Below are 9,651 nucleotides of genomic sequence, written 5' to 3'. Positions count from 1 at the left end.
AATGAGATTCATTTTGAGAACTGATCAATCTGACAGGAACTGTTTTGGCGTGCCTTTTGCCTTCAAATGTTCCGTAACTTCTCGGAAGTATAGGGGGCGCTCTTGCTGATTGCAAATCCAATTTTGTTTATCTCGGATGTCAATTCATCGAGAGTTTTAATGCTCTAAATAATAAAGAAATATATTTGGATATAATTATTTTTTTTACAGAAAACGGGATTTATTTCGTAAATTATATTCAAATCAAATCTTGAAATTAGTTGTTAACATTTCAAGGATATTTACACTAGTGCAAGTACTAATTAAGAGTAAAATTCTAACAAATACAATATTAACAAACATAGCTAAGCCATCATTACCCGAAGAACCTCTGATCAACGTCTTTCATCAGCGGACGAACCATGGAGAGCAATATCCATAATCACCTTCTAAAGAAGAGGTTGATATACTTCTAATGACGATCGACTAGGTTTCTTTCTGATTTTTAGTTTTTCTTTGACTTCTGGATGCTCCAAGCAGATTTCCTCCATTCTAGCTTTTTTCAGTTCTCTAGCTTTCTTCTGTTGAGCTTGATCATACTTTTTTTTGGCCAGATCTTTACATAGATGAGCTAGTTTCTTCTTTTTCTTTTTCAAATCATCATTTTCAGCTTCAGCAATGAATCCACTTCTGTTTCTAGTCTTCAGTCCAGCAACATCACAATTTAAGGCTGCAATCTCAGAATTGAGTCAATCTTTGAAGCACTGTTCTTGCATTTTTTTGATTTTTTGTGGTCAACAAACTCAAAATTAATGCACTTTGTTGATCATCAATAACAAATCGTTAATTGGTGGGCTCAACTGTGAGAGATTGTTGTCAAATTCAAGTGGAGTATACGTGGGGCAGACTGTTTTGGAGTATTGGCCCAAAATGATAATTGCTTGCTCTTGAACTTCATTGCCTTTTCATTAAAAAAATTGATTAAATACATTACTCTTGATTCATGATCCTTATGCACTAGTTTCTCTCCTTTTAATTAATTCCATATACTATGGACTTCTTTCTGAATATTAGCCTTTTTTTTATCGGGATGAGCATCTCCATACGAGACCATCAATAAGTTAAGTAATGCGGTTTTATCCATATTTTAATATTGTTTACATCACAATCAGAATAATGATTTTGCTCATCATTAGCGCAAGCTTTTTAAAAGAGTTTCTACAACCCGCCAGGGAGAAATTAGCGTTTCAAATTTTCAATAGACTTGTTTGCATTGCATCACGTTTTACAGTCAACTAGATAGCAATTAGAGTTTTGTATTTGAAATAACGACAATTTAATTTCAAAAATGAGAAATTTATGAGTTTTCTTTTATGAGTTTACTTTGAACCATATTTTATAATCTGCTAGGGAGCGAACAAAGATTGTGAATTTTATATGTAAAGAGTTAATATTTCTAACATAAATTGATTCGCAGTCATATGGTAATATAATAATAAAACGATAGTAATTTTTATTTTACGTTAGTAGTTGTTATTTATTTAATGTCTCTGGGAAACATATTATATTAATTTATAATATTATATTATAAATAATTTAATAAAGTATAATATCAAATTTCCCACATTTAATATTAATTTCCCCACAATCAAAACATCATTTCTATACCATTTAGTAGATGTAAATACCGTTAAAATCTGCTCATTAAAACTAAAAAAAAAATTAAATTGAAATCATTTTGGCTTCAACATCCCTCCCCATTGTCAATTAGTGTCAAACTTTCCAGCACTCCCTCCTCCCCATATTTACTGACATCGTTTATGGATGACCCCTAAGGGACACCCTAATGAAAAAAATAAAATAAATTTATTAAAGATTTTACCCTAATAATTTTTTAAAAATGCATAGATTTGCATTTATCTATTAAATGAATTGCAGCCATTAGATATATCTTATAACTTTACTACAAATAACAAATATTTACTTTTTGGATATCAATTTTATCAATTCTTCTTGCAAACACTAACCCTGAAAGCCACAACAAATAACAGAGCAAACAACAATAGCAGAACATAACCAGATTTTAATAACAACAAAGTAGGTATAGGCAACTTATTCGGTGCAATATAAAATCCACCAAACGGAGTCAAATGATTGCAATTGCATTGAGTAATAAAAAAAGTATTTGTAAATAAGTCAACCTGAGAAAAAAAAAAAAAAATTTTAAAACAGATATAAAAATTCAAAAACATATAATACACTTATTGTGGATTAAAAAAAATTATAAAAATACTATTTTTCATTAAATTTACAATGCATTGTAAGACCTTGTCTAAATAAGAGAGGGTTAGCACTTCATAGGAACCTTGCATTTCATAGATGCTTAAAATAATCAATCAAAAAGATTAAAGAAAGGATCAATACCTAATCTTTAACCAAACTAGCAACATTCTATGATTATCTCTGTTGTACATAAAAAACACTAGGTAATTATCTATAGATAGTGTTCCATTATTATATGGCCTTACAACAGTTTATATAAGAACTTTAGCTCCTGACTCCTTTTGTCATTTAGTAAAAAGGAACAGCAAAAATTGAGCAAATAGCATCTAGAGAAAGAGGTGGACTAGTAACAAAGTGCTGCATTGTCAGCGCAGCAGATGTGAAATCTAATACAAGTGCTACTCTTTCAGATATCTCAGGTTTAGGTGTGAAACATGAAGCAGTAGAAGGAAATTACATTGTATTTTTTTCTGAAATTATATGAGGTTATCCCAAATTAATTTAAACTAAACAATTTTAATTCAGATTTTTAATTCAATTCTATAATTAACATATAAACTATAGAAAATAATGCACTTGATACAAATATTATTCTTTTTGTGAACAAAGTTCTGATTCAACCATTTTCTGGAACAATATTGAGAACAATAAATGAACCATTTTCCATATTAACTTTGGCACGTTAAATGTGGATAACTTTTTTTTTTAAAAAAGAAAGTGTAAGTCATTGATACTAAATATGTTTGATAGAATTGATACTTATGGTTTGATGACTTTTTTTGTTTTGCCTAATCTAAACGTAAATTTAAACTAACTTATAAGGCAAGAGTTTGCTCAAATTAATATATTTCTAAATGTCCAACTTCTCCCGCTTGCTTGCCTTTACCCACACAACCCAGTTTACCCACATTTGTATCACTTTATTCCAATGACACGGTTACTCTAAAATCAAAAAATTTTAAATGTAACTATAATTTGATAGCAATCTTAAAGGATTGAATCCTAAATAATAAGCCCATAATAATGCTTTATTTGTTAAAACTTGTTTGGTCCCACTTCTCTCCCCTAATATAAAAATATATAAATTATAGACAGATAAAATATATTTACAAATCAAAACACACATCAACTTTTTTTTTTGTGTATATTCATAGTAAATCTGATTCTCAAGTTGTTGGAATTTTCCCATATTGGATGTAAGCAATCAAATTAGTCCTGTTATGTGGGTCATTTAACGGATTAATTTTAAGCAGAAACTTACATTCCACAGATTGTAACTCAAGCAGTGCCAATGGAACATCATTTGGTATCAAAAATGAAACATTTTGACCTTTTATTTTTCTGGAATGTTTTTTATAGATATATTTACAGTTGATGGCAAGTTTTTCACTTTAATTTTTTTTCCAGTTGTCATGCTTAAATAAATTATTTGAGACTCTGATACAATATTTTTTGAACGTTCTAAGTCCCATGTAAATAATTGGTTCTTCATATTTATGTTTTAAATATAAATCAAAACAAAAGTAACCAAAGTTTAAATTTCGTATTACACTATTGTATTGTATATATAATTATATATCAATATCTTAACTGAGTATTATTAAAAAAAAACAAAAACTTTTAAAGTTTATATCAGCCTGATTCCTTAAGCAAAAAAACATATATATATATATATATATATATATATATATATATATATATATATATATATATATATATATATATATATATATATATATATATATATATATATATATATATATATATATATATACATACATATACAGCAAAATAATCAATAAAATAATTTTTTTGATTGTAAAACAATTAATTGATGTCAGGGCTTCAATTATATCATGTGTTGCATGAGGGTTTTTTAAAATAATATAAATGGTATGTTTTTGACTCTCTCTCTAACATCTTGAAATAAAGCAGCCCACTACATTTTATATACTCGCAACAGTACTATATTTTGGTGCTTGGTCACCATGAACTAATACCAATTCATCAGTTATTCCATGTGCTTGAAGAGTAGAGCATGAATATATGTATATGAATATATGTATAATATATGCTCATTATTCAAGTTATGCATTTTGAAATATTTTTTTTAAATGTGTCTTAAAATAAAAATTGAACAACTTTTTTAATACACAAGCAAAAGATTTCAATAAGTACTTAAAATGTTCATAATTAAATACAGTTTAAGGTGATATATAAATATTTAATTATTTTCTGTTTTAACATTAAAGAAAAAGTTCCAAAAAAATTTCTAACGACTAAAGTATTCTTAAAAAAATGCAGAAAATAATAAAAAGTAATTTTAATTTAAAAATTAGAGAGAATTTTATTATAAAAGTCAGTTATAAAGTTTTTAAATTAAAAGTTAACTATTGATTAAAACTTAAAACTTTTTTTTTTTCAATTTGTTTTAACTTTTTTTGTCAAATTAGTTGCTCAAACTCATTCACAATGGATACAAAATTCTTTTTCTATTCACAGATAATTAACAATGGAAGGTTTCTCATAACCCGAAGGTTTATGGAGAGGAACATTTAGCTTTCCATTGTTAAATTGAAGGACTGAGAAGCTTCAAATTTCCAGGAATTTCTTTTTTTTTTTGCAAAGTATATTATGACCTAAGCACTATTTACTATATTTATTTAACTCATTTGTTTTAACAAAATTAACCATAAAACTATAAAAAAATATAAACACAAAAGTATAAGCCAGAAAAAGAAGATATCAACCTGTCTCATCAAAAGGGCGCTCTAGAGAAGCATGGTGAAAAAAAGTTTCTTTCAGAATCTTGCTCACTGGCAATTTTCTCATTTGTTCATCTATTTTGTGATAAAATACAAAATATCAAGTCGTTTAGTCATGTTTAAGCCTTGTCACCAGCTCCCTGAATTTTCTTATTAAAAGTTATGTTAATCCTCTTTCTAAACTATCTAAGTATTTTTCTAAACTTTTTCTAAATTTTTTTTAGGAAAAAATTTAATGAAAGAAGTTAAACAAGAATTACTCATCAGCCAAAATATATGACAAACAGATTTGATTAAAACATACTATGTGAAATTTTGTAGCGCTGTATAGTGTATATATTACACTATAATACAGAATCATTAGTTTTGAAGGAACTGGTAAAAATGATCATGAATAGACCTGTCTTCAGGAAAGATATTGAAATCTGGTTATTAGGAAAACCATTAACTGAATTACTACCAACAAGAATTCCTTTGAAGGGAGATGTGCTGCGTTTCTTTTTTTTTTTGAAGGACGGGCCGATGAAACAAACCAAACATGTCAGTTGTAATGGTGCTATAGCTGAAAAGTTGTAGTGGAAATTCAAAATCAATGGGATAAAGCTGGAATTGCAAATCAACACAAAGACTCTAGAAGAAAAAAGAATGTCAATCAAATGAAGCAAAGGAAAACTGTTTATTGAAGATATGAAAAAATACTTTTATATTGTTCATCAAGATGCTCAAAACAAAATAGAAACAGACCGGCTTCGTGATAATGAGCAAAAAAAAAGATGTTGAGTTTCTTACAACAGTTAAATCTCAAGAAAGAGTTATTTTGGGATCAGAAGACAAAAAGTACAAACGAAAAGTTTCTCAAAAAATACAGAGAGCAAGAATTGAATTGGCAAAAAAAATGGCTGAAGAACTGAGAAGTCAAAATAATCTGGCAGCAACAATGAGCACCAATCTTGAAACAACAAGTGTTGACTCTCCCAAGTCAGACATGGAATTAGAAGAGGATATTAGTGTTACATGTAGTTCAGACGAATGTGAAGATGAAGATTTTGAATGTCAGGAAGCTGATACTGTAACAAAGAAAACCAAAACTGACAGAGAAGACAAAATTACACTGAAACTTCCAAGAAATCCTTTCAAAAGTAACAAAATTTTAACAATGGCGGACTGCTTGAATTTATCAGCTGGTAAAAAAACAGTCTTCATGGCGGCTATACTTGTAGAGGGTGGAGCTGACTTAAAGTGTTTGATTTTATCAAAAACAAGCAGTAGGACAGCTGCTAAAAAGCTTCGAATAGAGAATGGCAATGAGATTGAAACTACATTTGTTTCCCCGAAGTACGTAACATTACATTGGGATGGAAAAATTGTTCCTGACGATGCTGAACGGCTAAGTGTTCTTGTGCCCAAACTATAAAGAAGGTAAACTTCTTGGGGTTTCAGTTATCTTGGACGGAACTGGTTCTACAATGGGTAATAGCAGCTATTCTTTTGTAGTTAAGTGGAAAGTAGAACAGTCCATTGTTGGTCTTGTTTTTGATACTACTGCATCAAATTTAGGATGGAAAAATGGTGCATGTGTACTGATGCTAAACAAGAAAGTATTATATTTTGCTTGTCGTCATCATGTAATGGAGAGAATTTTGCGTTCCGAATGGCAACAGATTTTTGGTCCAACATCCAGTCCGGACACTCCTGAATTCATGGAATTTAAAAAATTTTAGGATACAATAAAACTACAATTAAATTTCAAAAATTTAAATATTACTGATCGACTTCTCAAGCAACAGAAGGAAAATGTTGTTAATTTTTTGGAACTAATCTTGGCCTCAGAAGGTAACAGCATGCCTCGTGATGACTACAGAGAATATGCAGAACTTGTGCTCAAACTTTTAGGAGAAACAACTCCTCATTGAGTGCACTGGCTCAAGCCTGGTGCACACCATCATGCACGCTGGATGGCAACTGTTATATACAATGCTAAAATGTATGCTTTTGGTTATCAGCTGAATTATGATCCTGAAAAAATGGAAAAATTGCGTTGTATTTGCACATTCAATGCCCTATTTTATCTGAAAGCGTGGTTAGCCGTCCCTTCTGCAGCCGACGCACCATCAAATAATCTTCAGTAATGGCATGATCTACACATGTTCAAGAAAATTGACCCCGAGGTAGCTGAAGCAACAATTTCAGCATTGAACAGGCATATGTGGTATCTGGCAGAAGAAACGGTCACATTTTCGCTCTTTTCAAATTTGGTGTCAGATTCGGAAAAAAAACAAATTGCCAGACAACTTTTCAAAGCAAAAAAAGACAAATCACTAGATAAAGGTTTTCCTGTCTTCTTACAGCTAGTATCCTCAACAAAATTGCTACATCTGATTGGCAAGAAATGCTGGCTCCGGTTCAATTTACTTGGAATTGAAACAGCCGGGTTGCACTTGCCTCCAAAGCAGTGGGAAACCGACAATAATTTTCAAGAAGCGGCAATGTATATATGTCATGCAAAAGTTGTCAATGATTTAGCCAAGAGGGCATTGAAGCTCATCACAGACTTTGCAAATACTTTAATAAGAGACAAAGGACAAAAACAATATATGTTACAAGTGGTGTAACAACACCGGCGCAATGTACCAGATTTCAGAAAAAAAAACATTGAAAAATCTATGAAAAAACTTACACAATTGTTTTTCCAAATACGGCTGGATCAGTATTTTTCTAAGGCCTAACATTATCATATCATGGTAGCTAGGCTAGATCATTGTTTACACCTAAATTTTGGTTGCTTAAATTCAACTTTTAATAACTCTAGTTCACTTCGAACAATTTATGTTACTTTTTCAATGTTAAACAATGTGACAAACATTTTTGTCATGGTGCCAAGGCTTAGAGTTATTTTAAAATCTTGAAGTATGATTTTTTTCATTTTATATACTGAAAGGAATGGGAAAACACTCGGGGAGCAAAGTAATTTTGGGAAAAAAATTTGGAGCACCCTACTCATCAACAATCATTATAGAATTTTATTTTTGTTTCCCAATATAGTTTACAAGAGTTTGCAACCATAAAATAAACTCTAAAAATTAAAAAATTTGCAACCTTAGAGTAAACTTGTAAAAAATAAAAAAATTAAATGTTCAAAAGAACAAATTTTTTAAATTAAAGCTTAATTATTTGATTTTAAACAATAAATTTAGGAATTAACAGTTATTATTAAAAAATATTAATAGTATTTAATTGTCATGACATTTGTCATAAATTTCATATGACATTTTTATGACAAATTTTTACAGATTAAACTAAAAATAGTTGTAATAATAAATAATAGTAAAGAAATATTAGATGTATATCTATGTACCATATATGAATGGATATGTAAATTAATTCTATAATAAAAAGGTTGTGATAATCATGTAGTTTCATAGTTGTATGTGGTTGTTGACTACAAAAGGAAGCATTTATAACATATTAGGTGACAAAATGATATTATAAAAGCATAAGCACTAATAGTTCATATGAAAAATCTGTGTATTTTGTTTTACTATGAAAGTAAAGGTAAAGCTGAAACCACTAAAAATAGTTTCAAACAAATGAAAATAATTTTTAAGTGGTAACTTTACCTTGAACTAAAAGCTTCCTAACAAGAATGACTCATGCATCCATATGAAAAAACGCTAGAGTACTTGATAGATTCATTTAAAAAACTACTAAGACTCGGAAGAGTAAATCCTGATTCTTCATACACTTGTGATGAACTTGTTGAAGTATTTTCTTTAGCATTTTCATAAACTTTTTTTACAAAAAAACGAAACCCAGGCGTGTCAACTATTATTGGATCTTCATTTTCTGCAACAAAGTAATGCAAAGCTTTCAAATAAACTTCCAAAGATTGTAAAAATTTTATTGATCCTTCGTTAACCTTTAACATAAGTAAAAGGTTAAATTAAAAAATTTTAATAAAAATTTAAAACATATTACTTATTTTTAAAAATAATAAAACTAATAATTAAAAAAAAACTAAAAACAAATATATTTAAAAACAATACAAATTTATATGTTTTTGCTAAAATTTAATATATGTTTTCAAAAAAATTATCCTGCATTTTAATTAAACTTGTTGCTAAGCAAACATTTCTTGCTGCTAAGCAAATATTTCTTTTTACCTGAGCCTAACTCTTATAAATTTATTTTCACTTTCTACAAGCAACTATCATTTACTTTTGTATGATACAAACAACCACTATTTACTTGCTACAGACAGCTACTATTATTGCGTACTTGGTACAGGCAGTCAATATTTATGTGCACTTGCTGTCACTATTTATGTGTACATATTAAAACAAAGATAGTATTAAAGCAAAATAAAAGTCTATGAATTAAAAGGATTAAAATTGAAGAATGAAAAAACTAAAACGAAAGTTAAAATAAAAAAAATCGTTTTTAAAGATCAAAAATATACACAGAAATGCTACAAGCAACCACTATATACTTTCACTTTCTACAAGTAACCATTATCTACTTGCTACAGGCAACCACTATTTACTTTTACTTGCTACAGACAACCACTATTTAAGAATACTTGCCACAGACAACCATTATTTATGTGTAATTGCTACAAGCAGTCACT

Source organism: Hydra vulgaris, chromosome 07, assembly GCF_038396675.1.
Source record: "Hydra vulgaris chromosome 07, alternate assembly HydraT2T_AEP".
Taxonomy (NCBI): domain Eukaryota; kingdom Metazoa; phylum Cnidaria; class Hydrozoa; order Anthoathecata; family Hydridae; genus Hydra; species Hydra vulgaris.
The sequence above is the reverse complement of the archived record's forward strand: the minus strand, read 5'-3'. Positions refer to the sequence as shown.